This window comes from Cornus florida, unplaced genomic scaffold (genome assembly GCF_030987335.1).
Source record: "Cornus florida cultivar Cherokee Brave unplaced genomic scaffold, ASM3098733v1 CherokeeBrave_3.0.0_Hap2_Chr05, whole genome shotgun sequence".
In the NCBI taxonomy this organism is placed as follows: domain Eukaryota; kingdom Viridiplantae; phylum Streptophyta; class Magnoliopsida; order Cornales; family Cornaceae; genus Cornus; species Cornus florida.
Window position 1 is genome coordinate 10402621 of NW_026775575.1, and position 21527 is coordinate 10424147.

At 37.1% G+C, this 21527-nt stretch overlaps 1 pseudogene; it reads right to left on the bottom strand.

The window, feature by feature from the left end:
* Positions 1 to 20533: 20533 nt before the first annotated feature.
* On the bottom strand, positions 20534 to 20632 carry LOC132310773 (small nucleolar RNA R71; annotated as a pseudogene).
* Positions 20633 to 21527: the final 895 nt, after the last annotated feature.

The window sequence follows — 21527 nt, forward strand, 5'->3', positions numbered from 1 at the left end:
TAGGTGATGAGGTGGCTGAAAAGAAGAGACTTAGCCTGTCCGGGCGTCTCCTTGCTGATGTACTCATCATACAGCTTCCTCATCATGCTCCAGATGAGCGTGGGAATGGATACCCAGTGCCCGGTGTAGAAAGAGTAAAGGGCTGTCAGATAATCACCCTTCCTCTAAATCTTGTGCCCCGCCATGTATATATTCCGGTAAAGGACAGAATCAGTAAACCATAGGTCGTCTGGAAGGTATGTCCGGGTGGCGAAAGTCTCGCCACTGGCATGGTGACCTGTGAGGGAAACTGCCATATCGGCATATGAAGGCCTGAATAGCCTCGGATATGTGTCCTGAAGCTCTAGAGGACATCTGTGTGGACAGCGGCAAGAGCGGGCTAAAGTGTCCACTGTAATGGTGATCGGATGGCCATCGATAGAAGTAACCATCTCGGCTGTGGTACGCGGCGATGGTCGGAGGTTCTGGTAGAACAACCGAACCAGCCGTGGGTAGACCGGCTCTGTAACGGGGGCAAGAATAGCGGCTAGGCCCCTTTGAATAATATCTTGGTAGGTGGATCGGGTCAACACCGATCGAGAGAAGAAGGCCGTGTCAAACTCTGACTCATGGTCGAGTATCATGTGTGTATATCGAGGCATGGGCCTATCACGCCACAGATGAGCAGGCTGAGCTGGCTGAGGTGGTATATGTGAATGCTCAGCTCTAGTCTGCGGTGGAGATGGTAATGGAGTGAAAGCAGGATGAGCTGTAGAAGTGGATGGTATGTGATCATCCTCAGGATCATGAGATGGTGACTGAGGCGGGGTAGCCTGTGCTGGCTCCCGCTGTGCATAAGAGGGCTCTGCGGGCTCCTCTGTCCATGGCCTAGTATGGCGGGTGGGCCCGTGTTGCCTGTTGGCAACTGTCTTCCTCTTTACCATGGCCTGCAAAAAGAAAAAGAAAAACTTGCAATGGGAGTTATTGCCAGAATAAGAAATTTAAAAGCATGAAATAGAATCATGTATGTTAAGTAAAATAGACAAAACAAATATGACATAAATCTATGCAAGTGGTAGAATATGAAACATGTTAAACAATGTAAGTATGAAATGCATCCAATGTGGAATATCACAGGCATTGGGCATAGATATGATAGCATGAACATAGGATATGATGTATGAAGTGTGTGTGTGAGATCTGTGAAGTTCAATCGATCATAAAAAGAAGTGAGATCGATCACAAAAGTTGGATCGATCGAAAGTAAGTGAGATCGATCTCACTACTTCGATCGATCGAATACATGAGTTCGATCGATCTCTCAAGATCGATCAAAGATACTAGTTCGATCGATCGAACTATGCGACGATGAAAACCTAAAGGTCACAGATCTGTGACATTGGAGGCATGCGGCCCACACGAACGTGTTCGTGGGCCCTCTAACAACACAAATCAAGCCTAAATACACTCCAAACATGGCCCAAACACCCAAATCTAACAAAATCTTCAAAATCTATGCACACATATACACACACACATATATATATATATATATATATATATATCGACATGGATGCTAAAGCTTTGAGAATGGAAGATTCAACATGAGAGCAACATGATTACGACATTTGAAACAAGTATTGATGCATGAGAGTTCAAATCTAGGGAAGGATGTCTCGGATCTTACCTCAAGAAAGCGAGAGAATGGAGAATGAACTGAGATGATCTAAGATGAAGAGGATGGAGATGAACTGAGATTCGAGATGCTTGGATCTCGCCGGAGGAGTTGCTGGAGCTTGGAGAGATGATTCACAGTGAAGAGGGACGAGAGGCTGGGGTTTGGTGAGTGAGATCGATCTAAATTATCGATCTCAAGACCCTTGGATCTATTTTTTAAAAAACATTTCCTGACTAGTTCAATCGATTAAAGATGAGTTGTGATCGATCGAACTTTGATGAACTCCTTTCAAAGTATTTTTGGCTTTTTGGCTTTTTGAAATTTGCAAAAATGAAATTAAAAATTAAAAATTGGAAAATAAAGTAAAACAAAATGTTTTTTATTTGATTTGAATTTTTTTTTAAATTTAATTAATTAAAAACTAAATAAATTAAAATATTTTTGAATTTTTGAAAACTTATTGAAAATTGAAACAAAATAAAATGAGAGTGAAAATAGAATAAAATAAAAATGAAAATATTTTTGGATTTTTGAAAATTTGAAAAGTCAAAATGAAGTCAAAATAATGAAATAAAGATTGAGATTGATCGAAACAAGAGTTCGATCGATCAGACAGAGAGCAAAAATATGCAGGTTTTTGGTTTAAAAATTTGGCTAAGTGTTGGAACATGAGATCGATCGAACTGGGAAGTTGGATCGATCGAAGAACTTTCAGATTGATCTTGGAATGTTTCGAACGATCAGACAAAGAGCTGAAATATGCAAGTTGGTGCAGGCTCAAAATTTTTCTAAGTGTTGAGTCATGAGATCGATCGAACTTGGAAGTTGGATCGATCGAATGTTTCTTTATCGATCTTGGAGTTTTTTCGAACGATGGGATAGAGAGGTGATTTGGATGCAGGTTTTTGCAGGTCAAGAAAATTTCTAAGTGTTGGATGTAGAGAAGAGTTCGATCGATCGAACTCAAGTTTGAGATCGATCGAACTTTGCCGAATGCTCAATAATGACATGAAAGCTTATGCAATCCTCACCAAAGTTCCTTGAAATGCATATGAACCAAAAACAAGTATCTAGACTTCGCAAGAAATGAAATGAAAGATAGAAATGGGGAAGGAATAGGGTTTTGACACCCTAAGAATGCTTTTGCTGTTCTTTAACATCTCTGGCAAGACATTGGGCTCTTTTAGCCCGGATCAAAGATCTTATAATGTATCCCCTCCTTGTTGGGGTGATAGATGCTTTGAACTCCATCCAACAAATGGTTCTTTGAAGAACTTGTTGGATTAAGCTCAAAAGAAGTCTTTGGTCCCTTGTCTATGCAATTACAACCTTTGGGCTTCCATGCCCTTTCAAAGCAAGAGTTTGAAACAAGACTTTTAGAATGCAAAGTTGAAGATGATCTTTTGGAAGTTTTGGTTTTACATAAAAGCTCATTTCCTTGGCATTGAAGATCATGACATTTATCTACAACATTAACTTCTCCTTCATATTTGTCAAATGAATTGGGTGTGGGATTAAAGATATTCAACTTCACTTTCATGTGGCCAAATGAAATCTTCATTATCCCCGTCCTACAATTGATGTTGGCATTAGCGGTTGCCAAGAAAGGAAGGCCAAGGATAATGGGAATTTGGCTCTTAGGATTGGGAACCGGTTCCTTGTTTATGACAACGAAATCAACCGGGAAGAAAAATTTGTCAATCTTTCTCAAAACATCCTCAATTATACCCCTAGGCTTTTTAATAGATCGATCGGCAAGTTGCAAAACTACCGACGTCGGTTTCAATTCACCTAAGCCCAATTTGACATAAACCGAGTATGGAAGAAGGTTAACACTTGCTCATAAGTCAAGAAGCGCCCGATTAATGATATGATCACCAATAATGCATGATGTAGTGGGTGAACTGGGGTCCTTAAACTTTGGAAGAGTGTTATATTGCAAAATTGAGCTTACTTGCTCGGTCAAAACCACTTTTCTTGGTGCTTGGTTCTTGTTCTTGTTCTTCCACTTTTGGGTGCACAAGTCATTCAAGAATTTGGCATAAGCCAGAATTTGCTTGATTGCATCCAATAGTGGAAGATTAACTTTCACTTGCCTAAACATTTTCATGATTTCATTGGTTTTTGCCTTTTGCTTGTCTTTTGAAATGGATCCTTTTAAGGCATTCGGAAATGGAACCTTTGGTTCAAACACTTTTTCAAAATTTTCTTTTGAACTCTCTTCAACACAAGAAGTTTTCAAATCATTTTTCAATAAAACCTTTTCAACATCATTTTTCAAAACTTCTTTTTCAAACACATCTTTTAAAACTTTCTCATTTACAAGATCATGTATATGCAATGAAGGAGGAATGGGATGTGAAACGAGACGGGTGACAACTTGAGGTTGCATCGGTTCACTCTCTTCATTGGACATTCCAACTTGATTGTCCATAATCCTACCACTCCACAAGGTAGTCACCGCATTAACATGTTCAATGGTGTGGCCTTCCAATGAGGAATGGGTTTCCACAACACATTGTTGCTTAGGTGGGGCATTTATAGACATCTTTCCCTTCTCTCTTGCATTGAGAGTGCTTGTTATTTGCCCTACTTGGGTTTCTAGCTTCGCAATAGATTGAGAGTGAGAATGAAACAATTGAGTGTTAGCCTCTAAAGTGCCCAAAGCATTCAAAACTTTATCTTCAAAGGTGGGACTTCTAGTATTAGCTTAGGAATATGATTGGTTGGGAAAATGAGAATTAGCAAATTGATTCCCTTGTGAGTGATAGGGTCTATAACCTTGGGTTCCTTGGTTTTAAAGTGGAGGTGGAATGTACTTCCCTTGAAAACTGCCTTGGGAAGGGTTTGAGCCCTCTCCTTGGTTTTTCCAAGAGAAAGTCAGATGATTCCTCCAACTTGGATTATAATGAGTACCATAGGATTGTTCCCTTGGTTCACAAAAGCCGCATTGACTTATTCATTAGGTTCACTTTGCACTTGTCCGTGAGGACAATGAGAAGTAGAATGAAGAACACTAGAACAAGTCATACATGTTTCATTTGATGCACAATGAGAATGGTTAGGAAAGGAAGATACTTGGCTCGCCGAGTTTTGGTTAATAAAAAATTGATCAAACCTTTAAGACAAAGACTTCATTTCGGCGGCTATTTCATTTGAATGTTCGACTTGATATAAGCCAACACTCTTCCTACCTTGTGAATTTCTACCATTCTTGGATGATAGTGTTCTATGCAACGAATTTTCTCTCATGCTTTCATAGAGACGCCACACGTCATCCTCATGCCTATAATGTATGAGCCACCCATGGAAGCATCAACCATACCCTTATAGTTGTCCGATAAACTCTCAAAGAAGTATTGAACTAATTGCCATTGGGCATGTCATGATGTGGACACCTCCTACGCAATTCATTGAAGCGTTCCCATGCCTCATGAAACGTTTCTCCATCCCCACGTGAAAATTCTTGAATTGAGGCCCTCATGGCATTGGTCTTAAAAACCGGATAGTACTTCTTTAAGAACTATTATTGCATTTCTGTCCAAGAAGTGAATGAAAAAGGCCTAAGATTGTTAAACCAATACTTTGCCTTGTTTTTAAGGTGAATGGAAAAAGTTTGAGTCTTAAAACCTCTTCCGGCATGTCCGTATATTTTACGGTGGAACATACTTCAAGAAACTCATCCAAATGCTTGTAAGGTTCTTCACTTGGAAGTCCATGATAGTTAAGAAGCATTTGAATGGTCTGTGGCTTAATTTTATAATGATGTGCTCTAAATGGAGGCAATTGGATGCATATAGGTGCATTATACTCATTAGGCACATAATGGTCTCTTAAAGCAAGAGGTGGATTAGCTACTTGAGGTGCAACATGAACACCTTGGTTTTAAATTCCTTGATTGTTGATGGGAGGTTGTGGAGCATACATTGGCCTTGGCATTCCATATGGAACTTGGCCTTGTTGTTGTGGTGGTTGGTGAATGAATGGCCTAGGCATAGCAAATGGTACTTGTATGTTCTCATTGTGCACATTGGGATGAAGGATACCTTGTTGGTTTATGTGACCAATGTCCTTAACATGATTATCATTATGGTCATCCATTGAAAGATTGGCTCTATTTGAACTTCCTCTTCCCCTAGGATTTCTAACGATAGATTCAAGATGCAAATCAAGAGGGGCAAGAGTTGGTCTTAATGAACGATGCCCATGCATAATACAAAACACAACAAACACAAAGAATGACAAACACTATGCCTTCACAACAATGCAATTAGACTTCTTCCACAAACATTACATTCATACTCCCATACTTTAACATAATGACGCAAGACAATAAAAAATAAGCCTCCACGCAGGCCCACGATTTAACTAAGGGATTGAGTAAAGAAAATCTCACAAAGGTCCTTTAGCACTTCAACTCCAAATTTTAAAGCTTGGCTTAGCAATTTTAGAATTTTTAGCTTTTTGCTTCTTTGCTTGCTTGAATTGAATGCTCAATGGCTCCTTTGCTTGCTTCCTCTCCAACAATGTACCTAGTTAAGTAAGAACAACACAATAAATAACCAAAAAGAAAAATAAAAATAAAGTAAAGACACGATCAAAAGAGTACTAATCCTAATCAATTCCATAAATCCGACGTTGCCAAATCTAATCAATAAATCCTCGGCAACAACGCCAAACTTTTGATGGGTGAAGGCGAATGGCCGTTCCTAAACGCTAAATTGATGTAGTGAATGTGCGGTTCAAGAAAAGCCTTTTGGGTCAAATTTAAATTTATAAAAACCACTACCAACACTACTACTAACGTAGCAAGAGTGAGTAGGGATCGTCCCAAGGGATTATGGGGATTGAGCAATGTCGTGGAATCACAATTAGGGCTAGTAGGTCGAGTGATCAAACAATTGGTTGGTTGGTTGATTAAAGAGCAACTAAATTAAACTAAGTAATAGCAAAGGAGTGCAATTAAGAGTAAGTAAGAGAGAGAGAGAGATCTTGGGGTTTAGAGATCACCACCAAGCAATGCATTTCTATATTATTAACAAGTGCTTAATGAGGGTAAATGGTGTGTTGTAATATTTGTGTGTGTGAATTTGGTTGATTTAATAAGCAAGGATGACTAGTTAAGCATGTATTGTGTAAACATCATGTGAAAGGCACAATATATCTAAGCAATGAAGCATATATTGTCTAAACAACATGTGAAAGGCACAATAAATCAAAACAAGTCATTAATCCTTTCATTAAGCTCACAATCCAAATACATCACAAGGATAGAGACATATGCTAATTGCATTCAAAAGCTTGGATCATCAAACAACAAGCATAAAATTGCCCTCCCATTTAACACTACACTATAACTACACTACATCTACACTACTAGCATCAAAATAAATTAGGGGAGAGGCACAATTCATTAAGAGATAAGTATGAACCATCAAGAGAATCACAAAAGCATTCTTTTAAGCACAATGTTTTGACAATCTCCAAATCTATAGCATCAATACACATAGACATGCATCAATGACACAAGAAATAGAGATAAGCACATGAACATCTCTTCTAGCATATATAGACATATGGATAGAATGAAATGATCAATTGGAAGCATTAAACCACATAAATCATTGAATAAACAAGATCTATATCTATATCAAAGTGTTAAAACATCAATTACAACACTAATCCCTTAATAATACAAGATTAAGATATAGAAAGCATGTTTAGGGCTAACTCTAGCCCCAAGAGGATGTCTAGCCACTCATGGTGATGATGCTCCTACCCTCAAGGGCTAATTCCATGGTTAAAATCTGCTCCTTGTTGATGAAGAGTCTCCAATGGTGTCTCTAGCCTCCTCCTCCTCTAAGCTTCCTCTCCAAAAGATGATATGAAAATAATGTTGGCTCTTCTTTGTAAAAACAATCCTTATCCTTATATAGGTATGTCAAAATGACACCCAAAATGAGCTAGGGTCGTGCACACAATATTCCTTAATGATTGGATAAAGGACAACTTTCAATGAGATGGAATTTTAACTTTTTCGCACTGGAGGAAGTTCGATCGATCGAACCCCGAACTTGGATCGATCGAAAGTAAGTGAGATCGTTCGAACTTAAGTTGGACCGATCCAACTGGCTGAGCTTTTTGGAAAAAGATAAATCTAAGATATTTTTGGGAAAAGGACAAAAGTGGTTAGTGGGTGGTACAACTGTGGATAGGATTAATCATTTGAATAAGGACAAAAGTGTTCGATCGATCGAAGGATGGTGTTGGATCGATCAAACTTTTGGAACTTTATGCTTTTGGGTCAAGGCTTGGATCTATCTTGAAGTGTTGAGATGAATCATTGTTTGATCGATCGAACCTTGAACTTGGATCGATTCAACTTTGCTGCTTGCCACATTTGGCTTCATTTGCTTCCTTCTTTCTCCACTTTGCTCCTTTCTTTGATTAATCCCAGAATTGCTTCAATTAAGCTCTTATTTGGCTGAGTTAGCTTATTTTCGGGATAAGTGTTTGAAAAGGGAAATAATACAAAATCAATCTAGAACGGTAAAGTAAGATAGATAAAGGTACTAAAATGCCTAAGCTTAAGGGGTTTAAATACGCACTTTTCAATGCTCATTAGTCGTAGATCTCTAAATCGCTCTCTTGTCCCATTAAATTTTAATCTTGAATCAATTGTGCATAATCCAAAAGGAAGGGGTAATTCGTGTGAATCTATTTCATCAATGGACGACCATATTGAGGACCGTGTTGAAGACCTTGGTCACATAGACCAACCAGGTATTCTTTACCTTAATGTGCACCAATAACATGATAATATGTAAGTTCCATTAAACATGCCTAGACCTTTTATTCCACAACCACAAGGCCAAGTTCCAATTGGAATGCCAAGGCCATTCTTTGTGCCACCTCCACCTCTCGTTGTTTAAGCAAATCATGGGGCTTATGTACAGCTACCAATTGTGAATCCTCCCATTGCTTTGTGAGATCACTATGTGCCTAATAAGTATAATGCACCAACATGCATTCAACTTCCTCTATTTAGAGCACATCATTATGAAATCAAGCCACAAACCATTCAAATGCATCCTAATTATGTTGGGCTACCTAATGAAGAACCATATAAGCATTTGGATGAATTTCTTAAAGTTTGTTCCACCATCAAATAATGTCAGAAGAAGTTTTGAGGTTAAAATTTTTCCCTTCACCCTAAAAGATAAGGAAAAATATTGATTCAACAATTTGAGACCTCTTTCTATAACTTGTTAGGAGAAAATGCAACAATAGTTCTTGAGAAAGTATTATCCCGTGTCCAAAACCAATGCTATGAGAACTTCAAAACGTGAATTTTCACAAGGGGATGGGGAAATGTTGCATGAGGCATGGGAACTGTGACGACCCTGGATTTTTCAACCCAGTGTGTCCTTTGATGACCCAAAATGGATCCAAAATGCGGAAGCAAAAGATAGAACAATGGTCTTTAGAGATACAACACTCCTCTAAGACACCAATGTGACCCTCGATGAGTTTACGAAACCCGAAGGAAGAAAATGCAGAAGCAACGTTTTAAAAATGGAAAAGAATGAACCTAGGGGCAAAATGGTCATTCCACCCTGAAATGGGTGCCACTGTGCACACCATTGGAAAGACAATAAAAAATTAATAAAGATAGACTCAAGAATCACTTGATTCAGGGTCCGGACGGCAAAGATATCAAGTTCTGAAGTCGAACGAAGGGATACCCTATCCCGGTTCGAACCAAAAACAGACACTGCCTTACTAAAACTTGAATAACTTGAGTCACAAGAAGAATCTAAAGCTCTAATTAGTACCATTGGAAAGCTTATTTCGACGCGATCAATTTAGACTCAAGAACAGACCAATTCGAAGTTAAAACGAAGAAGTTATGATGATTTGAAGTCGGAGGTGCAGTGCTGAACCAAGACACACACACCCGTGAACAGTACTTTGAGCACTCGAACAAGGACTTCGAGTGCTCAAAAATTGCCCTAAGAAATCTGCCCAAAGTTCGAGCGCTCGAACTCCCTATTTAGAGCGCTTGAACTCCTGTAGGCTGCCTTGAAATGCTGACTTGAAATGCAATTTTGAGGACTTTTTAGGCCTTTTTGAGAAAAACACAAAGAAGAAAGTACCCTCAAAATCATGTTTTCTAGCCGACCATGCCAAAAGAAAACTTTGTTTTTCAAGTAAAAATCCCAAAATGCCCTTATGCTCAATTTAGGCTCAAAACGGCAAAAAATGTAAGTTTGCACCAAACATACTTTTGACCCCAAATGCACTTCTAGGCTGAAACGAATATGCACACAAATGTAATAAGTGATTTTGAGTGCGCGGGAATGATCCGCGGCTCCCGGAAATGACCGATGCAAAATCCGACTCCCTGACAGCCAAAAAGGGGAAAATGAATTTGAAATGGAAATTTTGAAAACCAAAATTAGCAAATGGTTGGAAATTACCATTTGGCCCTTGGCCACACTTCATGCATGATTAATGAGATCCTACGGAAGAATCAAAATGGAACTCCCACACCCGATGCAAACATAGTGAGACAAAACTTAACATTTGTTTTCAATATTCTCATGATATTTCATGAAGTCAAAACTACATAAAATACAGATACATGTCATTGGCCTCCGGCCTCATCTTATACATGTCAAATACATTGTAAGGAGTGCACTCATGTACACACTACATGTTTAAATTCAAATATACATATTTTGACATATAAGGCTACAAGTGGCTTTTCAAGCCAACCTTTACAAGAAATGGAAATCTTCAAGTCCACCAATCATCCAAGCATGACGAGAATCGCAACCTTGATTCTTGTACTTGGAATATGCCCCAGTATCGTAGGGGTGAGTAACATAAAGCTACTCGTAGGAAATGAGCATGCATCGACCTACGTTTTACAAGTTTGCATGATTTAATTATTGTGGTTCATTCCACCTAACGTCTATGTCAAAGGTGAGACCCAAGGAGCATCCTAGCTACCTAGGATCATTTCTAGCATCAATCACCTCATTCATGTAATTTTAGCAACATAGGGTCATGCTTACACAAAGCAACAACATAGGAGCATGCTTACACAAAGCAACAACATATAGATTCTCAAGGTAATCAACTTGAAGTCTAAAATGCAACATCAACTAAATATAACAATTTAGCATAATTAAAATATCTAATACCACACATCAAGACATAGGTTCTCTAGGTTATCAATTAGAAATCTAAAAGTGTGAAATCAACTAAATATATCAATTTAGTATGGATGTACTTAACAACATCAAAATGATTCATTAAAATCATACACATGGATGTACTTAACAACATCAAAATTGCCAATAACTAAAACCACAAGTTACAATATAAATATGATTGTTAACTTAGAATTGAATGCGAAAACAAATAATGGAACACTTGGACATTTATGCTCGGAATTCTGCCGAGACCTCAATGGTTATTCCGGGCACTAACCCGCAGGGAAGACCACCCTAAGTGCGCACTATCTCAATGACTTAGAGGACTCACGTCCCCGTACTAGAGCCAAACCCTAGCCATCTCAACTCAACAATGTTCCAAGATTCCAAAATTAAACCAAATAAGTTCACAACTTATACATAACTTATATAATGCATGAAAACACCTTCCATGCACATGTAGGTTGAAACCACACAATCCATGCCTTAGAGTTTCAATTCTAAAATGACATACATAATGTCAATTAAAAAATGTGCAATTCACTACACATGGCATCAATATATTCTATAAAGAAAACATGTTCTCATGAATATAAATATGACAACAAAGTTGTCCAATACTCAAAACACAATCAAGTGAATACATAACAAGTTCAAGTCCATGATTTGAATATAGAAACAACTTCTAAAATACCAATAGATCCATGGAGCCATTAGATAGAATTTAATTAAACAAGGTGATTAAATTCTCTAGATTTCAAATAACCTCAAATTAATATATGTTAAGTAACATATCATGGTCTTTACATATATGAAATCAAAAGTGCAATATAAGCAAGATATCATCAAATATAATTTAATTAATTTAAATCAATTAAGTCTCTAGATTTCAAAAGTTGTCCAAATGATCTCAAATTAATTTATATCAAGCACTAAGTCATGGTCATACCATATATCAAGTCTAAGATGGATTACACACAAAACACAATTTACTAGAATTTAAACCAAATTAAATCCATTTAATCTCTAGATTTGAAAACTCATCTAAATCAACCCAAATTAATATATACCAAAGATCGACTCATGGCCATGCCATTTACCAAGTCTAAAATGAGTTATAAGCAAACTACCATTAATCATAATTTCTCAAATTAATACACTACATGCATACAAGTTTATAAGCATCAAAAACATGCAAGACAACAAACATATAACCCTATAACATTCCCTACCTCACTAGAGAAGTGTCTCTCTAGAATCCAAGGCAAAATCAACACAAAATGGCAAACCCTTCTAGGGTTATGAAGAGTAAGATGAGGGGAACAAAGTGTATTCCTAAGTTCAAGCTTGGAAATCAATGGAAGGCTCTCAAAATCAAGGTCAAAGCTTAAGGCTTTAGGCTCCATCCATGGAGGCTAGGGTTTTCTTTACAAAAGAGGGAGGAAATGAAAAATAATAAAGATGAAATGTGAGTGGAGGGGATAGAGATCCTCCACTCACTATGTGCTCTTACACTACCTCTCACACACACACTAATGCAAGATCAAATTGTGAGCCTACACTTGTCACAAATCCAAGGCTCCATCCTAGGCTAAATCTAAAGCCTACACTTGTCAACCATCCAAGCCAACAAGTGCATTAATCCTTGGCTAATAAGTGGTTAAATCTCCACCCTTCACATGTCCTCATCCAAGGCCTCAAAGTGTTTCCACACACATGTCAACAAGTGGACCAATGAGAGTGTGACACTTGTCACACTTTCTAAAAATTGCAAAAAAATCCTTTTTGAAAATATCTTCCAAATTAAATTGCAAAATGGTCCCTAAGACGAAAAATAATTACTTTACAGTAATTACAAAAAAACCCCTAAAGTTTAGAAAATTACAAAATGGTCATGCATCTATACCCTTTACAAGAAAAGTAAGCACTTAGCATGCTTTTCTACAAAAGTGAAAATACACATAGTATGTGATTTAAATATCGTGGATGCATGCAAAACCGGAATCGAATCCGAACACAAAAAGTGAGGTTATGCCAACAAAGTGACAACCGAGAAAAAGACGAAAGTTGAATAGTGTCAAAAAAGTGAAAATGTGAAAATGACTCGGTCCTCAAAGGAAGTCGTCAATCCACCGAAAAGAGTCTCAGAAACCATTCCTGAGTACTCAAGATGACACTAAGTGACGAGAAACTGAACTCAGAAAGGAAAAGATCAACGGAAAAAAAAAAATATCCGTGAAAATCTGAGAAAAGGAAAGGATGGAAAATGGCTGGGTCATTACAGGAACGGTTAAATGATTTGTTTAGGAAATGTCCTCATCACGACATTCCTAAGTGGCAATTAGTTCAATATTTCTTTAAAAGTTTGTCGGATAACCATAAAGGCATGGTTGATGCCTCAATGGGAGGATCCTATTTAGACAAGCATGAAGATGATGTGTGGCGCTTATATAAGAGCATGAGTGAAAACTCAATGCATCGATCTTTGTCTTCTAAAAATGGTATAAATGTAGATGGAAGGAAGAATTCAAGCTTATATCAAGTGGACAATTCTAATGACATAGTTGCCGAGGTGAAGTCCTTAACTCAAAGGTTTGATCAATTTTTTATCAACCAAAATTCAGCTCGTCAAGTGTCTTCCTCCCCTAATAATCATCATCATTCCAATAAATCATACATGATTTGTTCTAGTGTGTTACATTCTACTTCCAATTGTCCCCATGGACATATACATAGTGAACACCATGAACAAGTGAATGCCACTTTTATGAATCAAGGGAATAATCCCTATGGCACTCATTACAACCCCGAGTGGAGGAATAATCCAAATTTCTTTTGGAAAAGCCAAGGGGAAGGTTCAAACCCTCCCCAAAGTGGTTTCTAAAATAAGTATGTTCCACCCCCTATGCAAAGCCAATGATTCTAAGGTTATCGTTCATCTTACCAAGCACCAAATGGAAATAAATTTTCAAACTCTCATTTTCCAAATCAATCATCATATTCTCAAGGTAATTCAAGAGGTCCCGCATTTGAAGAGAAAATTTTATCGACTCTGGGTACTTTAGAGGCAAATACTCAATTGCTTTATTCTCACTCCCAATCAATTGCAAAGATAGAAACCCAAGTAGGGCAAATAGCTAGCACTTTGAATACGAGAGAGAAAGGAAAAATGCCTCTCAATCCCCCACTAAAGCAATTGTAATACCCCGTATTTTTAAAGAGTTTATTTAAATTAATTCTATATTGGGTTAACTATTTAATGTGTAGATTTATTCACCTATTAATTATATATGTTAAATTATTAAATTGATCTTATTTATTTGTGCATGTAATATCAATTGTATGTTATTTATATTATAATGTTAGTTTATATATTTTATTGGTTATGTTTTATATTAATTAATATTAGTTAATTAAAGTAGTACATTTGTATTGTAGTGTATTATTACGTAAGGAATAAAAAAAGGTCATGACTTCAATTGGATATTAGTTTGAATGATAGGATTTCATTTATTGTTATATAATTTTATGTCAGATAGGTTGACTACATTGCATTGCATGAAATTAGATTAGGTAGGAATGTTTTGATATTTAATATAAAGTTAGATATTTGTAATATTTATATTATATTAGTTAGCTAGCTTACCATTTGAAGGCAACCCATGTAAGTAGAAGAGAAAAAAATAATAGTGAGCCACTTTAGAAGAGTGAAAGGAAAAGAGAGAGAAAGAAGCTTGGACCGGTGTAGGTGATTTTACCCGACTATGCGCAACCGTCGGATTTGTTTCAAATTCTTAAGGCAAGTTATTATCTACCTTTCCCCTTTGAATCCATAAATTATTCATTGAATTTATCTGGCTATTTTTTTGAGGTTAGAAACCATGCTAGGACAATGATGAATTAAATTTTAGTTTATTAAATTAATGTGATATTAATTATTTAGGGTGTTAGATAATTTATTATTGGCCTATGTAATTACTTAAAGCTTAGGAATAATTATTTAAGGTTTTAGGGATTTTTATTGAATTTTTTGGGATTTTTCTGTAATTTCCAGCGAGACTCCAGCGAGTTTTCCGGCGTGATGTGAGGAAGAGGACCAGAGTAATCCGGTGTGATGTGATGCATTGTAGTTAGTGTGCGCATGGATCAATGGCTGTTAGATTAGTTTATGATCATTAGATCAATCCGGTGTAGCGCGCCCACAAAGACGCGGTGCGACTGACCAATCTACAATAGCCGCGTCAGCAGGGAATTAGTGCGCTCGAGTGGCAGCGCGTGCACGCGCGTGGTAAACTCCAGACGCGCGTGGTGTGTGTGTAAGCGCGTGTGCGAGTGGGGAAAAGGTGGCAGCGCATAGGGAGGCTTTGGGAGGCGCGTGGGGGCGTGTGGGGAATCCCTACAGCTACTTAAAAAGTCCAGAATACCCCTAGGGACTATTTTTATAATTTCTAGAAACCTTAAACTTTCATTTTTGGGCATATGGTTGGTATTTGCAGGTTTAACAGGACATTAAATTATTATTTTATTACCCGTTAATTATTATTATGTCTGATTTATATTTCTAAATATTAATTGTATCATTTTTAGTACGGATTGTTATTAAACAAATGTAATTAATTTAATGACATTGTTAAATATTAATTGTGTTATTATTAAATGGTTTTAATCATTAATGTTATATTAAATGAATGCATGATTTTAATCATATAAATTGTCTATTATACATTATGGGATTATTTATGTTGTTAATGAAATACAAAAATTATTATTATGCTATGTGCATTTCAGGTAGTAAGTGGACTGATTGATAAATTAAGTTGCATTTATATTATATGGATGTGTTGCCATATAGAACCATGTGAGCTGACTAATAAGTTTAGACTCATTTATACCTTATGCATTCGTTGGCATAGATAGATGTGTGATTGTCGGGGTATGTAGTTTAATATTATTGGCATGTGTTGCCTGAGTGATATACTTAGTATATTCATTAGTACCTTGAGATGTGTTACCATTGTGTACGACTTGTAGTATGTATTGTCAGTACTGTGCACTGTGTATTAATAGCTAATTTCCCAGGTAGGGAAAGGAGACATTTAACCACCTCGTGTGAGTCTAAGTGATCACCGTCTATTCTGGTTGAGGTCTTATTATACATTATGTAGTTTCATTAGGGTGTATACAGATATAGTATACTTCTGAATAGTAATGATTAATTTATTTAATTCTCTGATTTGGGTCATAGTAGAGAGAACTTGCTCATGGGTTTGACTCACCATTGTTGTTATTTCAGGACCCTGTCAGTACCCATTTCAAGGTTAAGGCTTAGCAGTATGGGACCACCATCCAAAATCATCTACTCATATGGTCTTGTTCAGGGTAGAAGTTTTATGTATTATTTTGATTTCAATTTTATTTACTTTCGATGTCGAACTTTCGGGTTTGTATTTAGGAATCCTTGACATAGGATTTCCAAGTATGTATAAAGGAGTATTGTATTTAATAAAGGATGGATGGATGTTTTATTATTTGATTTTCCTCTCTTGTCTAAGTTCTTCTATTATTATCATTTTGTATTCCATGCTTGTATATTTCCAATTTTTTTTTATGTCTCTCATTTTTCGTGTATAAGCCTGATCAACTTATCTATGGAAAATGAGGGGTATCACAGCAACAATTTATTATAAAAACCACTTCCCCTTCAGAAGGTCAAACATTTGAATATGTGAATGCGGTGACCACTTTGAGAAGTGAAAAGGTTATTAATAACTAAGTTGGTGAGTTAAATGAAGAGAGTGAACCGGTGCAACCTAGTGTTGGCACCCGTCCTGTTTCACGTCCTTTTCCTCCTTCATTAAGTGTAAAAGACATCATTGTTGAAAATGTTTCAAGGAATTTTTTTGAAAAATCTTTTGAGCCAAAGGCTCCATTTCTAGATGCTTTGAAAGCATCCACATCTTTTGAAAAGTAACAAAGCAAAGCTAATGAAATCAATGATGCGTTTAGGCAAGTCAAAATTAATCTTCCTCTCTTGGATGCAATTTGACAAATTCCTGCTTATGCCGAATTCTTGGAAGATATATGCACTCTAAGAGGAACAACAAAAGCTAAGCACCGAGAAAAGTTGTTCTTACCAAGCAAGTGAGCTCTATCTTGCAACACAACACCCTTTCCAAATTCAAGGACCACGGTTCACCCATTACCTCATGCACTATAAATGACCATCTTATCAATCGGTCTCTTTTGGATTTAGGGGCGAGTTTGAATCATCTCCCTAATTTGGTTTATGTTCAATTGGGCTAAGGTGATTTCAAACAGATGTCGGTAGTTTTGCAACTCGCCGACCGATCCATTAAAAAACCTCTAAGTATTATACAAGATGTTTTGATTAAAACTGACAAATTCTTCTTCCCGGTTGATTTCGTTGTCATCGACACAAAACCGGTTCCAAATCCTAAGAGCTAAATTCCAGTTATCCTTGGCCGTCCCTTCTTGGCAACCACTAATGCCAACATTAATTGTAGGATGGGGATAATGAAGATTGATGAGTGCTGAAAAGTGCGCATTTAAACCCCTTAAGCTTAGGTATTCTAGAACCTTTATCTATCTTATTTTCCCGCTTTAGATTGATTTTGTATTATTTCCATTTTCAGATACTTATCTCCAAAATAAACTAACTCAGCTAAATAAGAGCATAATTGAAGCAATCTTGAGATGAATCAAAGAAGGGAACAAAGTGGGAGCAAAAGGAAGCAAGGGGTGGAAATTCAACAAGTTTGATCGATCTTAGAAAATATTTGATCGATTGAAAGTTCATCGATATCAGCATTTCAAGATGGATCCAAGCTCTTTTGTCCTTATCCAAAGATCCCACAAAGTTCGATCAATCCAACTTTCTTCCGATCGATCGAAAAGATTTCATCTTATCCAGTTGTACCACCCTACCCACCATACTTGTCTCTTTCCCAGAAAAATATCTTCAAAATATCTCAGATTTGTCTTTATCCAAAAAGGTGCCACCATAGAGGATCGATCCAGCTTAAATTCGATAGATCTCAGCTATGTTCGATCGATCTCACCACAAGTTCGATCGATCGAAGTTCCCAAAGTATTAGAAAATCTAATTTCCAACTCATTAAAAGTTGTCTCATATCCAATCATTAGGAGGAATATTAGTGTATGAGCCCAGCTCATCGGGGGTGATATTTAACCTATATATATAAGGAATATGAGCCATTCTTGATAGATACTAGATACATGCACTAGAGACATAATTTCCATATTCTTAGTGAGGAAGAAAAGAAAGGAGGAGGCTAGAGACACAAGCTTGGAGTTCTTCCATCAACCAAGAAGAGGAGCAATCTCTACCATGGAGTTAGCCCTTGAGGGTTGGAGAACACCATCCATGAGTGGCTAGACAGCCTCTTGGGGCTAGAGTTAGCCCTAAGCATGCTTTCAACATCTTGATTTATGTATTTTTGAGGGGATTTGTATTATGATACATGTTTTAACACTTTTATATATCTAGATCTTGTTTATCCAAAGATTTGTGTGGTTTAATGCTTCCAATTGATCATTTTATTATGTCCATATGTCTATGTATGCTAGAATAGATGTTCATGTGTTTATCTCTAGATTTTGTGTTATTGATGCATGTCTATGTGCATTAATGTTATAGATCTAGAGATTGTCAAGACATAGTGCTTAACGGAATGCTCTTGTGGTTTATTTGATGGTTCATATTCATTTCTTGATGGATTGTGCCTCTCCCTTAGTTTAATTAGTTTAATTTTATGTCATTAGCTTAATTGTAGTGTAGTTGTAGTTTAGATGTTAAATGGGAGGACAATCCATGCTTGTTGTTTGATATTCCATACTTATGAAAGCAAGTAACATATATCTCTAACCTTATAATGTGTTTGGATTGTGAGTTTAAAGAAAGGATTAATGACTTAGTTTGATATATTGTGCTATCCACCATGTTGCTTAGACAATATATGCTTAATTTGTCATTCATCCTTGTTGAAACAACCACACACACATACTATGTTGCAATACACGTTTTCCCCCTTATTAATCATTCATTAAAAGTGTAGAAAAGCTATGCTTTGTGGTGATCTCTAAACCCCAAGATCTCTCTCTTATTTTCTCTCCATTACATTTAATTGTTTACTCTAGTTTAAATTGCATCTTAATGTAATTCATCCACCAACCAATCTTTTGATCATTTAACCTACTAACCCTAATCTTGATTCTATGACCTAATACAACCCACCAATCCCTTGGGGCGATCCCTACTCGCCCTAACTATATTTTTAGTGAAAGGTAGTAGTGGCAATTTTTAAATGTAAAACTTAGCCACATTCATCATAGTCCTACACCACCTTTTGCACACACTTTGGGTTGGATGCGACAAACCACCAAGTTTTTGGCGCCATTACCAGGGATTGATTGAAGGCAACGTCATATTTGTGGAATCAATTAGGAATTAATACTCTTTTGATCATGTCTTTACTTTGCTTTCATTTTCATTTCGGTTACTTATTGTGTTGGTTCTTGTTTGACTAGGTGCATTGAGCTAGAAGGTGAGCAAAGGAGCATTTCAAGCAAGGAGCTAAGCAAAAGCGAGGAAAAAGCTAAAATCTAAAAAATTTTGCAAGGCTAAAATTGAAATTTGAATTGAAGTGCTAAAGGACCCTTTGTGAACTCTTTCTTAACTCAATCTCTAGTTAAATCGTTGGCCCGTGAGGATGCTTGTATTTCAATTCTTAGATAAATCGTGAGCCCACGTAGAGGCAATTTACTTTTCTTTGCATATTGTTGATAGCATGGGAGTATGGGATCATTGTATGTGGAGTAATTTGTTGATTGTTGATTTGTTGTGAAGGTGAAGTGTTTATTCATTACTTGTTGCTTGTTGTGTTTTATTGTGCATGCATGGTCGTAGATCATTGAAACCTACTCTTGTCCCTCTTAATTTTCATCTTGAATCCGTTGTTCGAAACCCTAGGGGAAGAGGAAGTTCTAATTAATCCATTCTATCAATGGAAGGACATAATGAGGACCATGCGGAGGACCTTGGTCACATAGACCAACAAGGCATCCTCCACCCTAATGTGTACCATGATAACATATAAGTACCATTAGGCATGCCGAGGCCATTCATTCACCCCCCACAACAACAAGGCTAAGTTCCATTAGGAATGCCAAGGCCAATCTATGCTCCACAACCTCCCATCATTCAAGGCAATCAAGGTGCCCATGTTGCACCTCCAAGTGCTAATCCTCCCCTTATTTTAAGAGATCATTATGTGCCTAATGAATACAATGCACCCACATGCATTCAATTGCCACCATTTAGAGCACACCACTATGAGATCAAACCACAAACCATTCAAATGCTTCCTGACTATCATGGACTTCCAAGTGAAGAACCTTACAAGCATTTGGATGAGTTTCTTGAAATATGTTCTACCGTGAGATACACGGACATGTCGGAAGAGGTCTTAAGGCTTAAAATTTTTCCATTCACCCTTAAAGACAAGGCAAAATATTGGTTTAACAATCTTAGGCCTTTTTTAATAACTTCTTGGGAAGAAATATAACAAGAGTTCTTGAAGAAGTACTATCCCGTTTCTAAGACCAATGCTATGAGAACCTCAATTCGAGAATTTTCACATGGGGATGGGGAAATGTTCCATGAGGCATGGGAAAGATTCAATGAATTGCTTAGGAAGTGTCCATATCATGACATGCCCAAATGGTAATTATTTCAATATTTCTTTGAGAGCTTATCCGATAATTATAAGGGCATAGTTGATGCTTTCATGGGTGGCTCTTACATTAATAGGCATGAGGTGACATGTCGCATCTTTATGAGATCATGAGTGAAAATTCTTTGCATCGAACTTTATCTTCTAAGAATGGTAGGAATTCAAGTGGAAGGAAGAGTGTTGGCTTACATCAAGTTGACCATTCCAATGAAATAGCCGCCAAGATGAAATCCTTATCTCAAATGTTTGATCAATTCTTAATCAACCAAAACTCGGCAAATCAAGTATCTTCCATCCCTAACCATTCCCATCATGCATCTAATGAGACATGTATGACTTGTTTAAGTGTTTTACATTCTACTTCCAATTATCCTCATGGACATGTGCAAAGTGAAAATCATGAATAAGTTAATGCAACTTTTGTTAATCAGGGGAACAATTCTTATGGCAAACATTATAATCCTAGTTGGAGGAATCACCCGAATTTCTCTTGGAGAAACCAAGAGGAAGGCTCAAACCCTCCCCAAGGTGGTTTCCAAAGGAAGTATGTTCCACCTCTGATGCAAAGCCAAGGTTCCCAAGGTTTTAGATCATCATTTCAATCGCAAGGAAATCAATTTGCTAATTCTCATTTTCCTAATCAACCATCATATTCTCAAGGAAATGCTAGGAGTCCCGCTTTTGAAGAGAAAGTTTTGACCGCTCTAGGCACTCTAGAGGCGAACACTCAATTGCTTTATTCTCACTCTCAATCCATTGCTAAGCTAGAAACCTAAGTAGGGCAACTAGCTAGTACTTTAAATGCTAGAGAGAAAGGGAAAATGCCTTTGAATGCCCCACAAAAGCAACAATGTGTTGTGGAGACTCATTCCTCAT